General features: G+C 43.3%; 1 long non-coding RNA gene across 2 annotated transcripts; it reads left to right on the forward strand.

Annotated features, from left to right (window-relative positions):
* The first annotated feature begins 14,662 nt into the window (after positions 1–14,662).
* Positions 14,663–20,978, forward strand: LOC145877151 (uncharacterized). 2 transcript variants are annotated; one of them, XR_014391583.1, is made up of 4 exons: positions 14,663–14,763; positions 17,135–17,303; positions 17,485–17,563; positions 18,537–20,977. It is a non-coding gene; the product is annotated as an uncharacterized LOC145877151 (long non-coding RNA). The 2 variants fall into 2 exon arrangements; XR_014391582.1 differs by lacking the exon at positions 14,663–14,763 and having other exon boundaries at positions 17,012–17,303; positions 18,537–20,978.
* Positions 20,979–23,952: the final 2,974 nt, after the last annotated feature.

Consider the following 23,952-nt stretch of genomic DNA (forward strand, 5'->3'; position numbering starts at 1 on the left):
GAATTGCTTTCAAGATAGAAGCTATCTTGGAGCCTGTTGGTCTGAGACCCGTTGCTCCGGTAGCACAGAGAACAGTCCATGTGCTTAGGTGGCTGAAGTCTTTGGCAATTTCCTGGGCCTTCCTTAGACACCGCCTGGTATAAACGTCCAGGATGGCATGGAGTTCGGCCCCAGAGAAGTACTAGGCTGTCCGCACCACCCTCTGTAGAGCCTTGTGGTCAAGGGCGGTGCAGTTGCCATACCAGACGGCGAAGCAGCCAGTCAAGATGCTCTCATTGGTGCAGCTTTAGAACTTCTTGAGTATCTGAGGACCAAATCTCTCTGTGTGTGTGTGTGTGTGTGTGTGTGTGTGTGTGTGTGTGTGTGTGTGTGTGTGTCTTTTTTGTTATTGTTTTTGTTTTGTTGTTGAAACAGAGGAGAGGAGACTCCGGCAGCGACGTCAGAAAATTGCAGTACATATTGTGCTGTTCTATCACGCATGCAATAATGTCAGAGGGAAAAACAGTGTTGGTTGTTTGCAGTAACTTCTTTGTTGTTGTAATCCCAAACGGATGTGGCAGTTTCACCAATTAAGGATTCCAGCTGTAGCCCTTTCCTGCAGTCAAATGACCTAGTGGCCTCAAAAAGGAGGATGGTTATGAACAAACCACTCCTACGAGTGGAGTACTTTTGTTTCAAAGTAGATTTGTTTGACTACCAAGAAACACTCTGTGTGACACTGATGTAGTCCTCTGCAGTAAAAGGTTTTTAAAGCAGGAGAAAGAGACGAGTTGGTGCACTGTTACCAGCCTTTACTCTTCAGCTGTATGGTTGCACTTTCACGTTGCTGTACTATGCATTACTGTACTATGCATCCTCTCTATTTTCGCTGCAGCACAAATCAGGATAGCTATGTCTGTCTATACAAAGGTCTTAGTCATGAATGTTTCAAGCTATTCACGTTGATTCAATCACTGCTATTCAATACGGAATCAACAAAGGTTTACACCACACACTGATTGCCAATCAGAGGATGGTGAACTGTCCCTTTGAACCAGGTGACTCAAATGCCTGAGTCATATGTGATCATATAACATTCAAAACCTCCTGAGATCAACAAGTTATCACATAGTCTTGAATGACAACTACAGGAATTTTGTAACTCTGGACGTCATTCATTTCTTTGATATTTTATTTTGAAAGAATATTTCAAATCCATTGCTCTGAGTCATAAGAGTTCATTGTATTTCAGTTGAATTCATTGTATTCACAAGTGCTGCTCCCATTGAGGAGCCTCTCTATCTATGTAAATAGTGTTGTGTATTTTTCCAGACCCTTAATAAAAAATTGTACTCTTCTGAATAGCAGGAGTCAGGCAAGTGGGCTGTGGACTTTCTTGACTTTTCTTGACGTCTTTTAGTTTGATTGACTCCACCAAGGGGCAAAGATATAACCCTGTCAACAGTTTAATTTATAGATTTGTTGCTTCAGAGTGCAATCATTTATGATGCTTACGCATTTGACCTTCACTGTCCTCAAACCTCTGTCAGACCACATACAAACAGACATCTGTTGTTAGATGTTCGTTACAAATATGAAATATTAAATCAGTGACTTTCTATATATTTCTGTGTTGGTATCAAAGCAGAGCACAGCTTGTTTGAGCAGACAAAGGTGCTCAGGCAGCAGTCTGGAGGACTGGCTGCTGGCTGCTTGTCAACAACTTTTCAATACATCTATTTATGACCTTAGTTTAACTGTTGTACCCCATCAGAATGCAAAATATAATCTTGTTTAACTCCATTGTTTGGAAACAATGTGAATGTAAACAAACACTGTATAGCCTCAAAACATGGTTAAAACTATAACTTTGATACCGTGGAAGGTCAGTCCTTGCATTCATAACTCTGTCTATAATTTTGAAAGTGGTTTCATTTCTCCAGTGCCATCCCTCATCCCTTTACTAAAACGTTGTTATGGTTCAAACTGCACATTACCATTGGCTACATCAGAGTGCTTCTGAGACAGGATGGAATAATTCACAAATGACAAGAGGAGAATCTACATAGTAAAGCACTCGTAGCAAAAATATCAATAACACCACTCTCAGTACAGATGCTATGACTCTACCTGACAGCCATGTGGTTGAAAATACAGTACATTCTTACCAGAGTGCCGTACCTTTAAAGAGATAGGGTGTGCTGTGGGGGACCATATGTTGTGTTGTCTCTCTTGTTTTGATGTGTGTTTTGTCCTATATTTATATTGTTTTTATTTTTAATCCCAGGCCCACGTCTCTGCAGGAGGCCTTTTGCCTTTTGGTAGGCCGTCATTGTAAATAAGAATTTGCTCTCAACTGACTTACCTAGTTAAATAAAGGTTCAATTAAAAATAAATATGGTGAGAGGACACCAAGGGACTTTGCAGATCATAATGAGGTATGGGGTCATTAAGTGGGAGGGGGTGGGGAAAAGGGTGGGTGGGGTGCTGTGACTGACCGAGAAAATGGGCGGAGGGCATGGGAAGGCAATGGGAGCAGTGCTTCCCAGGTCTGACATTGTGATGTCAGCGTAGTAATCTACCGATCAGCTGCATTCCCCAGTTGTCTCTCATTGTGGGTCATATGACCATAGAATTATGAATTAGAATACTAGAATAGTTATTTAATAGGATCTCTATACATATTATTCAGCTGGAGTGGACCGACAAACTCATTAGCTAGCTACATCGCCTCATGAGAAACAAAAGTCATTTCAGAAAATTAGTCAAATTAACCGCATGGGTGAGCTTACTTTCATTCAGAGCATAATTTAGTTACATGGAGAGTTTTTCTCCTGGAATTTCTATTTTGCATCAGGCTATGTCACTACATGCTGATTAGCTTTTAAAAGAGGATAATAAACTGTCTTTTCTCTGGGTATTGTTTTGCTATCTTGTCTGTGTAATTCAAGGACAAGTTGACTGAGTGTGATCGTGGAGGGAAGACACTGTGCTGAAAATATACATATAAATAGCAACTGTCAGGCCCATTGACTGCACTGATACAGGTGGAGACTGTTGTATTATTCATTACATGAGCTTGAAGCCACAACAGACAGTGAAGTCATATGTTTGTCCCACTCCATTAACAGTCAGCACGCCATTTTAATTTAGCCTTCTGGATTTGAAGGTATGTGGACTCCATACCACACAAATGCATTATAAGACAAGACAAACATGGACATGCTAGGGGGAATGCTTTGACGTTGCCAGATTATCCAAATCGGAAAGAAGAATGACCTTGTTATATTGCTATGAGATTGAGTGTGTGCATTTATATGACGTTCATTTATATATTGTTAACAATTATGTGGTAAGTCATTAATAGTTCACCACCCCAGTATTACAATCTAGTGATTAAAGAAGTGTTTACCTGGCTAGGTGGATCTACCGTTGACTGCAAGCTGTTGTTATTTTATTGTGATAAGTTATTATGATTGGGTGAAGCAGCCATGAATGCTCAGTGCTTACACATGAAGTGCAGTGATAGTGGAGGGGGGAGTTGACTAGGATGGTGCCTCCCTGAAGGCTGCGGCAGGGCCGTGGCAGGATGTGACCCATGCCAGGGCCCCTAAGCGATATGCTGCTACCTCATCAACTGGAGCTGGGCTGACGGTCGCCAGCGTATGCTCTCTGCTCTACAAGGGCATGGACTCTGGCGGGGGGGATTAAGAGTGCACTGCCAGGGGTGGAAGAATGAGAGAGGAACAGAGTACAGAGGGGGAGAAAGGAGAGAAAGGGGGAAGAGGAGAGAGCGAGTAGGGGAGGGAGAGAGTGCCCAAACAAGGAAGCCAGGGGAAAGAATACAAGCCACAGAGAGAGAGAGAGAGAGAGCTAGGTAAGGGTTAGTCACGTGTCAAACTCATTCCACAGAGGGCCAAGAGTCTGCAGGTTATCCCTCCACCCTTGTACTTGATAGATTAATTAAGGTCACTAATTAGTTAGGAACTCCCCTCACCTGGTTGTCTAGGTCTTTATTGAAAGGAAAAACCAAAAACCCGCAGACACTTGTGAATCGAATTTGACACCCCTAGGCTAGACGTTGTTGACTGTGGAGTTGTTGACTGTGGAGTTACTGGAAAAAGACTGACTGAGGGAGAAAAAAAGAGCTAGACAGTGCCTAATTTGTAAATCAGGAGTTGCCGGAACAAGTGAGCACGAGAGGGGGGTGACCTGCATTGCATGCATATCATCACATTTGCGTAGTGGCATAGAGCAGTAAGTAGAGGCATTTACAGAAGTTGCCCACATGGGGAAAAAAGGTTTGTGGCCTAGTGTCCAGAAAATGTTTGGCCTTTTTATAAACGCATTTAATGCAATTCTACGTCATTTTACGATTGGAGATTTTGGCACGATCTTTTTTAATGCTGCGTTCAAAACAACTGGGAACTCGGAGTTGGGCAATCTACGACTTCAGACTTCCATGCGTTCAAGACAACTGCGAAATTGGGGAAATAACGAGCTCAGACTGGAAAAAATTGTTTTGGATGGTCATCCAATTTGAAATTCCACATGGGGAACTCTGGCCTCTTCTAGAGCTCCGACTTTCCGACCTGACGATCACTGACATCATGATTCGGCTTATTTTTTTTCGAGTTCCAAGTTGTCTTGAAAGCACAAAATGATCGAAATGACAGGCAATTTAGACACGGACAAACTGAGAATCTGAGATCAATGAAAACGACATTGAATCCATCAATAGCCTAGGCCTATTTAATTTATTTCTCAACAGACAGCAGTAACCATAACTTTGTCAAATGTATTTCAACCCTTTGCGCGGCTCTATAAGGACATTATGAATTGCAATGCTGGAGAGATGAGAGTTGCAGGCTCATGTCTATCGGAGTAGAGAGCGGGAGAGAGAGATAATAGAAAGTGAATCTCATTGTAGTGAGAGATGGGGGGGGGATTAAAGAAGAGGCAACTCCAAAGAACTTTGATCACGTTTATTAGAATCTTTACATTGCAAAAAGTGACAATTATTTTTCATGCCAGAAGAGGTACCGGATCCGGACAAAACGAAACTCTTCCAAGACGGAGAGGTGCCAGATCCTGTTCCAGTAGGATCCGGCTAAAATTAAGCACTGGAGAGAGGGCAAGTGCTGAGCGATTAACCGAAATTTCGTATTTTTTTTCTCCGGTTATTCAACAACTAATTGACCGATGTGGGTTCAATGACTTGAATTCCATTTAGTTCGTTATTTCTGTGATCCCAACGCGCCGTTTCTCCAGAGAGAAATCAAATCATTCACGAGAGAAATCAAGTCAAGAACTATGTGGGACACTGGGCTGAAGGGAGTTGTAGTTTTCATTAACCAAATATTCAACCTAGTTCAGCGCAGAAATGTCGTAATTAACTACATTAACCACGTTTTTATCAACAGTTTTTAATTTGTTCGTTCGACATGGTGGGATATTTTTGTCTGTAAAATTAATTATGCGAGAAATGGCGGTGGAAACGCCTTTATGCTCAAATATTTATGTCATTTCCATCATATCGAAGTAAACTTGTCACGCGATGATATTGAGTGTGGCCCTCCCACTACTACTCAGGAAACCATGCAGTTTCTTAGGCAACAGATTAAGTATATTATGATGAATTTCACAGTGTTGAAAGTGCACGGTGATGAGCTTGGTGCTCCTTTCCAATAAATATCGAGGGTCTTATTCTGGTGACACGATGCTCAACTGCCCTTTTGACAAATACAAATATCATAAAGCCTTAGGAAGTGCAAAATGAACCCTAAGTCACTATGTTTGATAGGCAATGAGTTGAAAAACTACAGATCTCAGAATTCCACACTTCCTGGTTGGATTCTTCTCTGGTTTTTTGCCTGCGATATGAGTTCTGTTATACTCACAGACATCATTCAAAACGTTTTAGAAACTTCAGTGTTTTCTATCCAAATCTACTAATAATATGCATATCCTATCTTCTGAGCCTGAGTAGCAGGCATTTTACTACTGGCACGCCTTTCATCCGGACGTCAAAATACTGTCCCCTACCCTAGAGAAGTTAAGACAATTGTCAAATAATCATTACATTCATTACACACGACAATTGTTGTACAACATCATGGCTACGCTGTTGGCATCACCTTTTACAGTGGATTTCCGCTGTTGTGGGCCTTTAATCATCTGTCTGACTTTGTTGTTCACACAGGAGAGAGACAGGACTATCGTGGATCCTCTGGGGAGCCTCAACAACATCATGATGCTGAAGAGGCAGAGAAGAGTCTCTCCAGATCAGAACACCTCAATAAACACCAGCAGAGATCCACAGGGAAGAGAACTCTCTGCTGCTCTGACTGTGGGAAGAGATTCACCTCCCCATCAGGCATTAAAATTCATCAGAGAATCCACACAGGAGAGAAACCTTATAGCTGTGATCAATGTGGGAAGAGTTTTACTCAGCTAAGCAACCTGATATCACACCAGAGAATACACACAGGAGAGAAATCTTATAGCTGTGATGAATGTGGGAAGAGTTTTACTTGGTCACAGAGCCTGATATCACACCAGAGAATACACACAGGAGAGAAATCTTATACCTGTGATGAATGTGGGAAGAGTTTTAGTCATTCACACAGCCTGAAATCACACCAGAGAACACACACAGGAGAGAAACCTTATAGCTGTGGTCAATGTGGGAAGAGTTTTACTCAGCAATGCAACCTGATATCACACCAGAGAACACACACAGGAGAGAAACCGTATAGTTGTACTCAATGTGGGAAGAGTTTTACTCATTCACACAGCCTTATATCACACCAGAGAACACACACAAACTCAAATTGGGCTGTGTATAACTATTTAAATGTCTCTCGGACCAGGTGACTTTTATCAATATACACTCTAAAAAGTAAAGGTTCCTGGAGTATCCTTTAGGGGTTCTTCAAACTGGAACTGTGGGGGAACCCCTATAAGTTATTTGAAGAACCTTTTGTGGGAACTCCTCTAAGTTCTTTGAAGAACCCCTTATCATGGTTCCTCAAAGAACCTTTTGGGGTTCATTTTTTTAACTCCCAGCAAACCAGACAGCACCATTTTTTTATTGCCTTTTTTTTTTACAGATAGCCAGGGGCACACTCCAACACTCGAACATCATTTAAAAACAACGCATTTGTGATTAGTGAGTCTGCCAGAGTTAGAAGGGATGACCAGGGATGTTCTCTTGATAAGTGTGTGAATTTGACCTTTTTCCTGTCTTGCTAAGCATTCGAAACATAACAAGTACTTCTGGGTGTCAGGGAAAATGTATGGAGTAAAAAGTACATTATTTTCTTTAGGAAGGTAGCAAAGTAAAAGTAAAAGTTGTCAAATATAAATAGTAAAGTACAGATACCCCCCAGAAAATGACTTAAGTAGTACTTTAAAGTATTTTTACTTGAGTACTTTACACCACTGGTTATGTGTCATTATATAAGAGCATTAAATATTGCAAGTTGAGCTTCCACCTCCCATTATGGCCTGTAGAGTAAATTGCTGCTCTTAGTTGAGCTAATTAGTCATGGTGATTGGTCTATAGGCATGGTTCATGATGAACAAAACAATGCAGCCTCTCTGTCCATGTTGGATTCATTAGCTTCATTCAGCCTGTTGCACACACACATACGTCTGCGTGCGAGGATTGCATGGAGAGCAAAAAAAAACGTTGAATGTGCCGTGAAGGTTAAGGGCTCCATTATTTTGTGTGCATTATATTAAACATGTGAGGCCTGTCACTTAGGCTGGTCCTGCTGGGCCATACCGATAGTTCCCATGGCACTCATCCTCGATGTTAATCAACAACAACAACAAAATGGACTCTGGTTTGTGAGGTGAACTAACCTTCCTACTTGGCTTGCAGAGACAAGGTGCTGTCAATTTAACCTTTTATTTTGACTAGGCAAGTCAGTTAAGAACAAATTCTTATTTACAATGACAGCCTACCAGGGAACAGTGGGTTAACTGCCTTATTTAGGGCAGAATGACAGATTTTTTACCTTGTCAGCTCAGGGATTCGATCCAACAACCTTTCGGTTACTGGCCCAATGCGCTAACCACTAGGCACTAGGCTACCTGACACCCCAAATAAACTGGATGTAATTAGCTTGAAGAATACTGTCAGTCCCTGGAGAACCCTTGATCTGTGTCCCTAACGTAAGATGAAGTGGGAGTGCTGCTGCCTGAGGAGCTGCAGCTGCAGTCAATATTAACTGGGCTGGGCTATTTTTACCCCATTTTGTTTTTCCACTGAATTGGTCTTTTAACCCAAATATATATGAATTCTAGTCAATGGACACAATAAGCAAAAATGTGTGAGATGTTTGAAATGATTCCCTTTGTTTTGGGCAATGATAACTAGGACTGTAAATGTAGGAGAATTGTGAATTGTTTTCACTCAGTCGGATTCACAATGTTATTTTACGCATTTCCACATTCACATTTTTTTATTGAGTTTTCTTGCTTTCTGCTCACTGCAGCCAGTGTAAAAATCCATGGTCTTGTTGCGCTGATCTGTCAGTGTTCCCTCCAATTGACTTTTTCTTGCTAGATGTCTGTCTCTCTTGATATCTTCATGCACACCAGTCAAGGGGATATTGTGTAGGAGATTGAAAGGCAAAGGTATGTAGTTGTCAGCTGAAACCAAAATCTGGTTCTGAACATTGGGTACTCTTGGACTATTCGTTTCAAAGACAAGCATAAAAATGTTACGCAATAACAAGATTTAGAAGGAACATCTTACCTCATACAAAAGGTACCTCTGAAATATGGACTATTTGATTACATACAGTCAAGTCCCAAATTATTGGCACCCTTGAGAAAGATGAGCAAAAAATACTATATAAAATATATAATACAAATACTACTAATTCTACAGTATTTGAATGCAAAAAAAAGGGACAATTATATTATTTTATACTAATGCAAGTGCTCAGAGCAAGAGATTTTGTTAAACAAGTAATACAAAATTATCAAAATGATTGGCACCCCTGTTTTTAATACTCTAGCATCCTCCCCTTGCGAGGATAACAACACAGCCTTAAACACTTTTTTAATGATGATTGGAGAACACATTGGGATGGATCTTAGACCACTCCTCCATACAGAATATTTCCAGATCCTTGATATCCTTCGTCTGCGTTTATGGACCGCCCTCTTCAATTCAAACCACAGGTTTTCAATGGGGATCAAATCCTGAGACGGCCATTCAAAATGTTGATTTTGTGGTCAATGAACCATTTCTTTGTGGATTTTGATGTGTGCTTGGGGTTATTGTCTTGCTAAAAGATCCACTTGCGGCAAAGTTTCAAGATCCCTCCCAAATGTGTTCTCCAACCTCATAAAACATTTTCGAAAAAAAAGCTCAGTGTCGTTATACCTGTATTGAAAACAGGGGATTCAGGAGAAAGATATGATCCCTTATTGATGTCACCTGTTAAATCCACTTCCATCCGTGTAGATGAAAGAGAGGAGACAGGTTAAAGAAGGTTTTTTAAGCCTTGAGACAATTGAGACATGTACTGTGTATGTGTGCCATTCAGAAGGTAAATGGGCAAGACAAAAGGACATCCAGCCAACTTGACACAACTGTGGGAAGCATTTGAGTCAACATGGGCCAGCATCCCTGTGGAATGCTTTCGACACCTTGTAGAGTCCATGCTCCAACGCATTGAGGTTGTTCTGAGGGCAAAAGGGAGCGGGGGGATCCAACAACTGAAAAAACACATTTTGCCCCAGGGATCCGTGGAAGTTTAGAGGGTGTAATACAATACAATGTAATATTATTAATCTACAATGTTTGTTATTAAACCTTGGGCAACATGAGCCTATTGGTATCCACAGTACTCCACCTATTATACATTTTCCATCTCAATACTTCAATACTATATTTTTTTTACATAAATGCACTGTAATTTAAAGTAATTGTCCAGTGAAAATCAAACTTTTAAAAGTTAATGTTCTGTTAACTCATACCCAAATAATTTTGACTATACTCGTATATTTGTGGCCGAAGCATTAATTGGAGAAAAAATACTTTAAAAAAGCCACCTCAAACTTGTATCTCAAACAGACCGTTTCAAAAATGCTTTTTAAATGAGATTTAAACATAATCGGTTCAAGGACATACATCTGGTGTATTAGAAGCATTTATTGGTACCATGATTGACTTTCTATTTATTTATTTCACTATTATGGGGGATCCTGTTTTCTGCTAACAATGCCTGCAGTGGTGCGGTCGGCCGTGAACTTCCATGGCTTCAATGAGAGGTGGCAGTCTGTCACGTCTGCTCTCGCTCCTCCCCTCCGGTGTTTGACGTCGCCGGTATACTAACCGCCGGTCCTGGGATCCATCATTACGAGCACCTGCACGTTGTCATGAGGCAAACCTGGACTCCATTACCTTACTTATTACCACCCCTATATCTGGCCCTCCCTTAGGTTCCTTCCCCAGTCAGTATTGATCCTGTGTACATGCAAAGACGCTACTGTTATGTTGTCTCGTTTGTTGTTTTATTAAACGTTTCACCTGCTTCTCAACTCACAGCGTCTTCGTTACACAGTCGTTTTCTCTCTGCCTCATGACAACATGTGTAGAACTGCAGGATATTAGCGTTATAGTTGCAACAAGAAACATTTCTCTGCCCCATGACAACATGTGTAGAACTGCAGGATATTAGCGTTATAGTTGCAACAAGAAACATTTCTCTGCCCCATGACAACATGTGTAGAACTGCAGGATATTAGCGTTATAGTTGCAACAAGAAACATTTCTCTGCCCCATGACAACATGTGTAGAACTGCAGGATATTAGCGTTATAGTTGCAACAAGAAACATTTCTCTGTCCCATGACAACATGTGTAGAACTGCAGGATATTAGCGTTATAGTTGCAACAAGAAACATTTCTCTGCCTCATGACAACATGTGTAGAACTGCAGGATATTAGCGTTATAGTTGCAACAAGAAACATTTCTCTGCCCCATGACAAAATGTGTAGAATGCAGGAAATTAGCAAGTTTTTTTCCCTCCAAGAGGCAGACCTTTAAAATGTTCATTCCCAGGGCCCGAGACTTGGTTTGTCCGGCCTTGCACACGAAATCATGGTAAAACTCCTTGTATGATATTTTTTATCTCACTCGAGTTGTGTTCTGATTATGAGGGGGTCACTGATGAATTTGCTATCACAAAAAAGTTTGAGAACCCCTGGGCTAGTGGTTAGGGAAGGGTTAGCTAACATGCTAAGTATCCTAACCATCCTTTTTAATTTTCACATGTAGCGAGCGAAGTGTTCGTGTTGTCCAACCAACATGCATAGTAGCTGAGTCAGACAATATAGTTTTCATGTTTCATAATTATCCTATTTCTCAGTGACACTTTTTTTGCACTATGTTTGAAGGCTGTCAGCTTCTTCTCAGGAGGAGAATCACTTAGCCTTTCAACTAATTTTCAAATGATAGGATGCCTATTTAAAAACACTTTTTCAACATTTCAAGATAGCAGTTAGTTCAGTTTGATCTTATTAAAGACAGCTGTATCATTTTTTTATTCATTTTGACATATTGTTTGGGACCACTTTTTTTGCTCTGTTTGAAGGCTGTCAGCTTCTTCTCAGGAAGAGAATCCCTTAGCCTTTCAACTAATTTTGGGTTAGTTCGACTCATTTTGGGTTAGTTCTCTCAAGAAGAACTAACCCACCCGGTGTATCCAGTATAAACTAACGGTGTACCCCCGGTGTATTCAGTATAAACTAAAGTTGTACACCCGGTGTATCCAGTATAAACTAAATGGTGTCCACCCTGTGTATCCAGTATAAACTAACGGTGTACACCCGGTGTATCCAGTATAAACTAACGGTGTACACCCGGTGTATCCAGTATAAACTAAGGTTGTACACCCGGTGTATGCAGTATAAACTAACGGTGTACACCAGGTGTATCCAGTATAAACTAACGGTGTACACCAGGTGTATCCAGTATAAACTAACGGTGTACACCAGGTGTATCCAGTATAAACTAATGGTGTACACCCGAAGCTTCCAGTCTGTTATTCGAACTCAATCAGCATGACAGAGTGATCTCCAGCCTTGTCCTCGTCAACACTCACACCTGTTAACGAGAGAATCACTGACATGCTGGTCCTTTTGTGGCAGGGCTGAAATGCAGTGGAAATGTTTTTTTGGGGGGGATTCAGTTAATTTGCATAACCCCCTCCTACTGCAGTACATCCAGGAGGAGGTAGGATTACACTACCCACAACCCCCTCCTACTGCAGTACAAACAGGAGGAGGTAGGACTACACTACCCACAACCCCCTCCTACTGCAGTACGTACAGGAGGAGGTAGGACTACACTACCCACAACCCCCTCCTACTGCAGTACATACAGGAGGTAGGACTACACTACCCACAACCCCCTCCTACTGCAGTATCTACAGGAGGAGGTAGGACTACACTACCCACAACCCCTCCTACTGCAGTACATACAGGAGGAGGTAGGACTACACTACCCACAACCCCCTCCTACTGCAGTACATCCAGGAGGAGGTAGGATTACACTACCCACAACCCCCTCCTACTGCAGTATGTACAGGAGGAGGTAGGACTACACTACCCACAACCCCCTCCTACTGCAGTACATACAGGAGGAGGTAGGACTACACTACCCACAACCACAGTTCCCTAAAGGCAGGGTTGGGTAGGTTAGTACCCTGTTAGAGGGTTGGGTAGGTTAGTACCCCGTTAGAGGGTTGGGTAGGTTAGTACCCTGTTAGAGGGTTGGGTAGGTTAGTACCCTGTTAGAGGGTTGGGTAGGTTAGTACCCCGTTAGAGGGTTGGGTAGGTTAGTACCCCGTTAGAGGGTTGGGTAGGTTAGTACCCCGTTAGAGGGTTGGGTAGGTTAGTACCCCGTTAGAGGGTTGGGTAGGTTAGTACCCCGTTAGAGGGTTGGGTAGGTTAGTACCCCGTTAGAGGGTTGGGTAGGTTAGTACCCCGTTAGAGGGTTGGGTAGGTTAGTACCCCGTTAGAGGGTTGGGTAGGTTAGTACCCCGTTAGAGGGTTGGGTAGGTTAGTACCCCGTTAGAGGGTTGGGTAGGTTAGTACCCCGTTAGAGGGTTGGGTAGGTTAGTACCCCGTTAGGGGGTTGGGTAGGTTAGTACCCCGTTAGAGGGTTGGGTAGGTTAGTACCCCGTTAGGGGGTTGGGTAGGTTAGTACCCTGTTAGAGGGTTGGGTAGGTTAGTACCCTGTTAGAGGGTTGGGTAGGTTATTACCCCGTTAGAGGGTTGGGTAGGTTAGTACCCCGTTAGAGGGTTGGGTAGGTTAGTACCCCGTTAGAGGGTTGGGTAGGTTAGTACCCCGTTAGAGGGTTGGGTAGGTTAGTACCCCGTTAGAGGGTTGGGTAGGTTAGTACCCTGTTAGAGGGTTGGGTAGGTTAGTACCCCGTTAGAGGGTTGGGTAGGTTAGTACCCTGTTAGAGGGTTGGGTAGGTTAGTACCCTGTTAGAGGGTTGGGTAGGTTAGTACCCTGTTAGAGGGTTGGGTAGGTTAGTACCCTGTTAGAGGGTTGGGTGGGTTAGTACCCTGTTAGGGGGTTGGGTAGGTTAGTACCCTGTTAGAGGGTTGGGTGGGTTAGTACCCCGTTAGAGGGTTGGGTAGGTTAGTACCCTGTTAGAGGGTTGGGTGGGTTAGTACCCCGTTAGAGGGTTGGGTGGGTTAGTACCCCGTTAGAGGGTTGGGTAGGTTAGTACCCCGTTAGAGGGTTGGGTAGGTTAGTACCCCGTTAGAGGGTTGGGGGGGTTAGTACCCCTTTAGAAGGTTTGGGTGGGTTAGTACCCCATTAGAGGGTTGGGTAGGTTAGTACCCTGTTAGAGGGTTGGGTAGGTTAGTACCCCGTTAGAGGGTTGGGTAGGTTAGTACCCTGTTAGAGGGTTGGGTAGGTTAGTACCCTGTTAGAGGGTTGGGTGGGTTAGTACCCTGTTAGGGGGTTGGGTAGGTTAGTACCCTGTTAGAGGGTTGGGTGGGTTAGTACCCCGTTAGAGGGTTGGGTAGGTTAGTACCCTGTTAGAGGGTTGGGTGGGTTAGTACCCCGTTAGAGGGTTGGGTAGGTTAGTACCCCGTTAGAGGGTTGGGTAGGTTAGTACCCCGTTAGAGGGTTGGGGGGGTTAGTACCCCTTTAGAAGGTTTGGGTGGGTTAGTACCCCATTAGAGGGTTGGGTAGGTTAGTACCCTGTTAGAGGGTTGGGTAGGTTAGTACCCCGTTAGAGGGTTGGGTAGGTTAGTACCCTGTTAGAGGGTTGGGTAGGTTAGTACCCCGTTAGAGGGTTGGGTAGGTTAGTACCCTGTTAGAGGGTTGGGTAGGTTAGTACCCTGTTAGGGGGTTGGGTAGGTTAGTACCCTGTTAGTTAGAGGGTTGGGTAGGTTAGTACCCTGTTAGAGGGTTGGGTAGGTTAGTACCCCGTTAGAGGGTTGGGTAGGTTAGTACCCTGTTAGAGGGTTGGGTAGGTTAGTACCCTGTCCTCAGGACCTTTACCATAATCTATCAGTCTCTGTGTGTGTGTGTGTGTGTGTGTGTGTGTGTGTGTGTGTGTGTGTGTGTGTGTGTGTCAGGATGACATCATCGATGATGCGGTGGGTTTCGTGGCGGCAGCGGAGATGCTGAGGGAGAGGGGGGCGGGGACGATCATCGCCGTGGCAATGCACGCCATCCTGTCCGCGGACGCTCCCAGGATCCTCCAGGAGTCAGTCATTAGTCAGAGAGGAGAGGAGGTACCCCCTGTATATAACCTCATTACTACCCGGTACCCCCTGTATATAGCCTCATTACTACCCGGTACCCCCTGTATATAGCCTCATTACTACCTGGTACCCCCTGTATATAACCTCATTACTACCCGGTACCCCCTGTATATAGCCTCATTACTACCTGGTACCCCCTGTATATAGCCTCATTACTACCTGGTACCCCCTGTATATAGCCTCATTACTACCTGGTACCCCCTGTATATAGCCTCATTACTACCTGGTACCCCCTGTATATAGCGCTCATTACTACCTGGTACCCCCTGTATATAGCCTCATTACTACCTGGTACCCCCTGTATATAGCCTCATTACTACCTGGTACCCCCTGTATATAGCCTCATTACTACCTGGTACCCCCTGTATATGTGACAGGTTACAGGAAATACTCATAGCCTGTTATACATTAAAAATTATTAGTAAGTTCATAGTATGTGAGGATCTTAAAACATCTAAGGTTAAAAATATCATGCATTCTGTATTAGTTGATAGAGATGGATAACATTCATATAATTGTGTTAAAAAGTAAAAAATCCATCAAGCGTACAAAAGGTAAGAATTGTAAAAGGAATGTGTAAACCGTTATATTGATTACTTTATTTTGTGGTGCCAAATTGAAGGGGAAAAGTGTTAATCTGTGATCTACTAAATGCTCTTTAATCTATGAGCCTGAGATCGATTGCTCTGGTCTCCAGCCAAGTTCGCGGGGAAATCGCGGTCTTTTCCTCATTACAGTAAAAGTTCTCAGTGAGGAAACAATACCGTATCACTCTCGTGATTATTTCTCCCCTTTTTCAGGGGCCAAAGCCTCATTAGATATCGGTCGTCCAGAACAACTAGCCAAAGCCTCATTAGATATCGGTCGTCCAGGACAACTAGCCAAAGCCTCATTAGATATCGGTCGTCCAGAACAACTAGCCAAAGCCTCATTAGATATCGGTCGTCCAGGACAACTAGCCAAAGCCTCATTAGATATCGGTCGTCCAGGACAACTAGCCAAAGCCTCATTAGATATCGGTCGTTCCAGAACAACTAGCCAAAGCCTCATTAGATATCGGTCGTCCAGAACAACTAGCCAAAGCCTCATTAGATATCGGTCGTTCCAGAACAACTAGCCAAAGCCTCATTAGATATCGGTCGTCCAGAACAACTAGCCAAAGCCTCATTAGATATCGGTCGTTCCAGAACAACTAGCCAAAGCCTCATTAGATATCGGTCGTCCAGAACAACTAGCCAAAGCCTCATTAGATATCGGTCGTCCAGAACAACTAGCCAAAGCCTCATTAGATATCGGTCGTCCAGGACAACTAGCCAAAGCCTCATTAGATATCGGTCGTCCAGAACAACTAGCCAAAGCCTCATTAGATATCGGTCGTCCAGAACAACTAGCCAAAGCCTCATTAGATATCGGTCGTCCAGAACAACTAGCCAAAGCCTCATTAGATATCGGTCGTCCAGAACAACTAGCCAAAGCCTCATTAGATATCGGTCGTCCAGAACAACTAGCCAAAGCCTCATTAGATATCGGTCGTCCAGGACAACTAGCCAAAGCCTCATTAGATATCGGTCGTCCAGAACAACTAGCCAAAGCCTCATTAGATATCGGTCGTCCAGAACAACTAGCCAAAGCCTCATTAGATATCGGTCGTCCAGGACAACTAGCCAAAGCCTCATTAGATATCGGTCGTCCAGAACAACTAGCCAAAGCCTCATTAGATATCGGTCGTCCAGAACAACTAGCCAAAGCCTCATTAGATATCGGTCGTCCAGGACAACTAGCCAAAGCCTCATTAGATATCGGTCGTCCAAAGGAAGTCTGTAGACGGGAGTGTTTATGCGTCTATACAGAACAACTGGCGTAATTTCCCGGACTATTAAGCGCACCTGAATATAAGCCGCACCACTGAATTTTAAAAAAAGTATTATTTTGAACATAAATAAGTCGCACATGTCTATAAGCCGCAGGTGCCTACCGGTACATTGAAACAAATTAACTTTACACAGGCTTTAACGAAACACGGCTTGTACCAAAAATAAATAGGCTTTAAACGAAACAAAACTACAAAATGAGGATGTGATTTGCTCGGGTTTCCCAAAAACATGATTTGCTGGTTGGGGTAAGTTTCTCAAAAGCATGTGAAATCACAAAAAAAAAGTGTCTGGACCCTTACTATGAAATTCAACTTAATAAAATAGATTTAGTTGTTTAAAAAAAAGAACTTCTCCTGTAAGGCAGTGTTATTAAAATGGAGGTGAAATGTCTTTAAAAAGTGGGTGTTAACGAAATGTCTGTGTGGCACTCTTCCCCCTCCCACTACACTTTCTCCCTCCCCTCCCAGGATGTGAAGTTAAAGAACATGGGTTCTTGGCCCAGCGTTCTCAGTCCACCCCCGCCTCCGCTGTCCGCTCCTCTAGCGACAGCTTCGAACAGGTCCGTCGCGTCGCCCGAGAGAAGGAGAGAGAGAAACAGCTAAAAGCACAGGCCAGGAGAGAGCAGGAGAAACTACGGTAAGAGGGAAGGATGGAGGGAGGGAAAGGGAGGAGGAGGAGGAGGAGGAGAGGGAGAAGACCTCTCAGCCGAGGTAGAAACTATGGTGAGAAAAAAGGGAAGGATGGATAAAGGGAGAAGCTCATTCTAGCACCCCATCTAAGCTCATCCCCCTCTGACACTCCACTTTCTCTTCTCCAGTAGCCGTGACGACGAGGACTCTGTGGACCAGCAGAGGGAGCTGGCGAGACGCCGCGAGCAGGAAAGGAGGAGGAGAGAGGTGGTAATACTTTATAGCAGTAATACTACTATAATACTAACATGTTATACTAGTATAGCAGGAGAGAGGTGGTAATACTTTATAGCAGTAATACTACTATAATACTAACATGTTATACTAGTATAGCAGGAGAGAGGTGGTAATACTTTATAGCAGTAATACTACTATAATACTAACATGTTATACTAGTATAGCAGGAGAGAGGCGGTAATACTTTATAGCAGTAATACTACTATAATACTAACATGTTATACTAGTATAGCAGGAGAGAGGCGGTAATACTTTATAGCAGTAATACTACTATAATACTAACATAAAATACTAGTTTACCAGAAGAGAGGTGGCAATACTTTATAGCAGTAATACTACTATAATACTAACATAAAATACTAGTTTAGCAGAAGAGAGTTGGTAATACTTTATAGCAGTAATACTACTATAATACTAACATAAAATACTAGTTTAGCAGAAGAGAGGTGGTAATACTTTATAGCAGTTATACTACTGTAATACTAACATAATATACTTTTCTAGCAGAAGAGAGGTGGTAATACTTTATAGCAGTTATACTACTATAATACTAACATAATATACTTTTCTAGCAGAAGAGAGGTGGTAATACTTTATAGCAGTTATACTACTATAATACTAACATGTTATACTAGTATAGCAGGAGAGAGGCGGTAATACTTTATAGCAGTAATACTACTATAATACTAACATGTTATACTAGTATAGCAGTAATACTACTATAATACTAACATGATATACTGGTATAGCAGGAGAGATGAGGAGAGAATCATCATAAAGATACATATTAATATATGTATATTCTTGTTATATTATGTATATTCAGTTATATTACAATAATACAGAGGAGAGGTAGTTTAGCTGAGAAGAGATGGGAAAGATTAACACTGCATCTAATTCCTCTCTCTCTCTCGCTCTGTCTCTCATCCCCCTCTCTCTACAGATGGCTGACACCATTGACATCAACTTCCAGAGCGACTTGATGGCCATCTTTGAAGAGAACCTTTTCTGAGAGAGAGATTGAGAAAGGAGGAGAGGGAGAGAAAGAGATATGAACTCTACCTTATCCCACCATGGCTGGGATTTCACACACAACACCCTCCCTCCCTCTGATTAGAGACCCCAGACCAGGATGTGAGCTCCAGAGACTTGAAGGAGACTGAGGTGAGGTACAGTAATAAGGAGTAGCCCTCCCTCCCTCTGATTAGAGACCCCAGACCAGGATGTGAGCTCCAGAGACTTGAAGGAGACTGAGGTGAGGTACAGTAATAAGGAGATGCCCTCCCTCCCTCCCTCTGATTAGAGACCCCAGACCAGGATGTGAGCTCCAGAGACTTGAAGGAGACTGAGGTGAGGTACAGTAATAAGGAGATGCCCTCCCTCCCTCCCTCTGATTAGAGACCCCAGACCAGGATGTGAGCTCCAGAGACTTGAAGGAGACTGAGGTGAGGTACAGTAATAAGGAGTAGCCCTCCCTCCCTCCCTCTGATTAGAGACCCCAGACCAGGATGTGAGCTCCAGAGACTTGAAGGAGACTGAGGTGAGGTACAGTAATAAGGAGATGCCCTCCCTCCCTCCCTCTGATTAGAGACCCCAGACCAGGATGTGAGCTCCAGAGACTTGAAGGAGACTGAGGTGAGGTACAGTAATAAGGAGTAGCCCTCCCTCCCTCTGATTAGAGACCCCAGACCAGGATGTGAGCTCCAGAGACTTGAAGGAGACTGAGGTGAGGTACAGTAATAAGGAGTAGCCCTCCCTCCCTCCCTCTGATTAGAGACCCCAGACCAGGATGTGAGCTCCAGAGACTTGAAGGAGACTGAGGTGAGGTACAGTAATAAGGAGTAGCCCTCCCTCCCTCCCTCTGATTAGAGACCCCAGACCAGGATGTGAGCTCCAGAGACTTGAAGGAGACTGAGGTGAGGTACAGTAATAAGGAGTAGCCCTCCCTCCCTCCCTCTGATTAGAGACCCCAGACCAGGATGTGAGCTCCAGAGACTTGAAGGAGACTGAGGTGAGGTACAGTAATAAGGAGATGCCCTCCCTCCCTCCCTCTGATTAGAGACCCCAGACCAGGATGTGAGCTCCAGAGACTTGAAGGAGACTGAGGTGAGGTACAGTAATAAGGAGATGCCCTCCCTCCCTCCCTCTGATTAGAGACCCCAGACCAGGATGTGAGCTCCAGAGACTTGAAGGAGACTGAGGTGAGGTACAGTAATAAGGAGATGCCCTCCCTCCCTCCCTCTGATTAGAGACCCCAGACCAGGATGTGAGCTCCAGAGACTTGAAGGAGACTGAGGTGAGGTACAGTAATAAGGAGAAGCCCCCCCCCCCCCCTCAGCGGTGGGGACCGGGAGTACAACTTCCACTTTTTGCAATTTCAGATGCGTTTTTTTGTGTCTAACTGCCCGTTTATCGTTGATGATTGGTGGTTGCCGTGGGCAATGGTGAAACCGGATACCTATGGATAAACAGATATGTGAACTCCTCTTGTATTCTGAAATGAAACCGGAGGGAGGAGGGGAGGACTGAGAACTATTACCTGAACATAAAGAATAAAAAGAGGGTTTAATGGAGAAAGAAGATGTGAACACCTTCTAACGTGCGAGAGGGAGGGCCGGGCGAACGAGAGGATGGACAGACTTCTTTCTCTTTGATTCATTTCTCTCTTAATCTAGAATTTTTCTCTCCCTGTTTTTTGATGTTGGGTTTTATTAAGCGGGGTGGGTGAGGAGATGGGGGAGGGAGAAGTGGGCCGGCTGTGTGTGTTACCATGTTTGCGTCCCAAAAGGGCACCCTATTGCCTTCATATAGTGCACTACTTGTGTCCAGGGCCCATGGGGATCTGATCAAAAGTGGTGCGCTATATAGGGAGTAGGGTGCCATTTGGGACTTATCCTCTGAGATGGGTTCAGTTTCTCTCCGGACAGCAAGATGAACACCGGGGTCACACCCCAGCACTATAAAGAAGCACCCTTCCTTCCTTCCTTCCTTCCTTCCTTCCTTCCTTCCTTCTTACTCTCCTTGTCCTTTGTGACATCACTGACTTGACACAACTTGAAAGTGTAAAAGCTTGAACTCCATTTTTTCAGTCATGTCTGATTCATTGATTATTTCAAGAAAGGAGGCAGAGAGGGAAGGAAGGAGGGAACGAGGGGAAAAAGAGGAAGGATGAGTGAAGAGAGGAGGGAGAGAGGGAAGGAAGGAGGGAACGAGGGGAAAAAGAGGAAGGATGAGTGAAGAGAGGAGGGAGAGAGGGAAGGAAGGAAGAGAGGGAGGGCGGGGTACATTTTAAAGGTGTTGGAATGTGGCTCTTGCCTTACAGCTCTGACCTGTAAATGAACACACGCCACTGATTTTATATATATATATATATATATATATATATATATATATATATATATACGATGAAAAGTCCCTAAAAATAATTGGATTATGTTGTTGGGAGGGAGAACGGCTTATCTGCCTTGTGCTCAATTCCCTTTTGGTTTTTTAGAGAATTGACTGTAAATAAAATAAATAAAAATAACTTTTTTTATGATGCTATAAAAAATAGTTTTGTCTTGTTCATAACCTCCTTTCTCTCATCCTGTTTTTCTCTGTATCAAGTTCAGATATTCAAGAGTTTAAAGACCTCTGTTTTTATTTAAACAGTATGAATAATAACAATGGCTGGGCTGATGGGCACTTCAGTGACTTGGAGCCTTTGATTGCCCTGCCTCTGGGAGCCTGTCGACTTGTTACATGATTACTGAGTGAAAGAGAGCCTATGAAAGTTTTCATGGAGGGTGGGGGACCCCTGGTGGCTGAACCTGAGATCAATGAGAGAACTTGTCAGAAAAAACGACAGAGTCCCACCTCTTTGTCATTGTACAAAGTAGAGAGTGGGGGAAAAATGTGTAAAAATGTATACAGAGGCTCTGCAATTTGTCATTAAAAAAATAAATATAAAAAATTGTGAAAAGGGGTTAAAATAAAGTTCCAACATGAGATGATCAGACTGAACCAACTGCAATGTTAAAATGTTTATTCAGTTAGGAAACAGAGGATGTATTACATAAAGTTATCACAGAATTAAAGTTATCACACAATTAAATAATTAAATCCTCACTCACACAGAAAACATGGCTTCATTATTGTTCACAGTTTATTATCATAGTTTCTCACAGATCCTGGCTTCCACTGTTAGAATGGCTGAGCGAGAGGAGGTGGGGCTTTTATTGAAGTATCTATGTGGACCCTACTACAGTTTAACCAGCTCAGCTATAGACTACACCAGCATGACTAGTATCTATGTGGACCCTACTACAGTTTAACCAGCTCAGCTATAGACTACACCAGCATGACTAGTATCTATGTGGACCCTACTACAGTTTAACCAGCTCAGCTATAGACTACACCAGCATGACTAGTATCTATGTGGACCCTACTACAGTTTAACCAGCTCAGCTATAGACTACACCAGCATGACTAGTATCCATGTGGACCCTACTACAGTTTAACCAGCTCAGCTATAGACTACACCAGCATGACTAGTATCTATGTGGACCCTACTACAGTTTAACCAGCTCAGCTATAGACTACACCAGCAGGACTAGTATCTATGTGGACCCTACTACAGTTTAACCAGCTCAGCTATAGACTACACCAGCATGACTAGTATCTATGTGGACCCTACTACAGTTTAACCAGCTCAGCTATAGACTACACCAGCATGACTAGTATCTATGTGGACCCTACTACAGTTTAACCAGCTCAGCTATAGACTACACCAGCATGACTAGTATCTATGTGGACCCTACTACAGTTTAACCAGCTCAGCTATAGACTACACCAGCATGACTAGTATCTATGTGGACCCTACTACAGTTTAACCAGCTCAGCTATAGACTACACCAGCATGACTAGTATCTATGTGGACCCTACTACAGTTTAACCAGCTCAGCTATAGACTACACCAGCATGACTAGTATCTATGTGGACCCTACTACAGTTTAACCAGCTCAGCTATAGACTACACCAGCATGACTAGTATCTATGTGGACCCTACTACAGTTTAACCAGCTCAGCTATAGACTACACCAGCATGACTAGTATCTATGTGGACCCTACTACAGTTTAACCAGCTCAGCTATAGACTACACCAGCATGACTAGTATCTATGTGGACCCTACTACAGTTTAACCAGCTCAGCTATAGACTACACCAGCGTGACTAGTATCTATGTGGACCCTGTCTACAGTTTAACCAGCTCAGCTATAGACTACACCAGCGTGACTAGTATCTATGTGGACCCTACTACAGTTTAACCAGCTCAGCTATAGACTACACCAGCATGACTAGTATCTATGTGGACCCTACTACAGTTTAACCAGCTCAGCTATAGACTACACCAGCAGGACTAGTATCTATGTGGACCCTACTACAGTTTAACCAGCTCAGCTATAGACTACACCAGCATGACTAGTATCTATGTGGACCCTACTACAGTTTAACCAGCTCAGCTATAGACTACACCAGCATGACTAGTATCTATGTGGACCCTACTACAGTTTAACCAGCTCAGCTATAGACTACACCAGCATGACTAGTATCTATGTGGACCCTACTACAGTTTAACCAGCTCAGCTATAGACTACACCCGCATTACTAGTATCTATGTGGACCCTACTACAGTTTAACCAGCTCAGCTATAGACTACACCAGCATGACTAGTATCTATGTGGACCCTACTACAGTTTAACCAGCTCAGCTATAGACTACACCAGCATGACTAGTATCTATGTGGACCCTACTACAGTTTAACCAGCTCAGTTATAGACTACACCAGCATGACTAGTATCTATGTGGACCCTACTACAGTTTAACCAGCTCAGCTATAGACTACACCAGCATGACTAGTATCTATGTGGACCCTACTACAGTTTAACCAGCTCAGCTATAGACTACACCAGCATGACTAGTATCTATGTGGACCCTCCTACAGTTTAACCAGCTCAGCTATAGACTACACCCGCATGACTAGTATCTATGTGGACCCTACTACAGTTTAACCAGCTCAGCTATAGACTACACCAGCATGACTAGTATCTATGTGGACCCTACTACAGTTTAACCAGCTCAGCTATAGACTACACCAGCATGACTAGTATCTATGTGGACCCTACTACAGTTTAACCAGCTCAGCTATAGACTACACCAGCATGACTAGTATCTATGTGGACCCTACTACAGTTTAACCAGCTCAGCTATAGACTACACCCGCATGACTAGTATCTATGTGGACCCTACTACAGTTTAACCAGCTCAGCTATAGACTACACCGGCATGACTAGTATCTATGTGGATCCTACTACAGTTTA

The sequence above is a fragment of the Salmo salar genome, unplaced genomic scaffold, assembly GCF_965601325.2.
Source record: "Salmo salar unplaced genomic scaffold, fSalSal1 ptg000691l, whole genome shotgun sequence".
Taxonomy (NCBI): domain Eukaryota; kingdom Metazoa; phylum Chordata; class Actinopteri; order Salmoniformes; family Salmonidae; genus Salmo; species Salmo salar.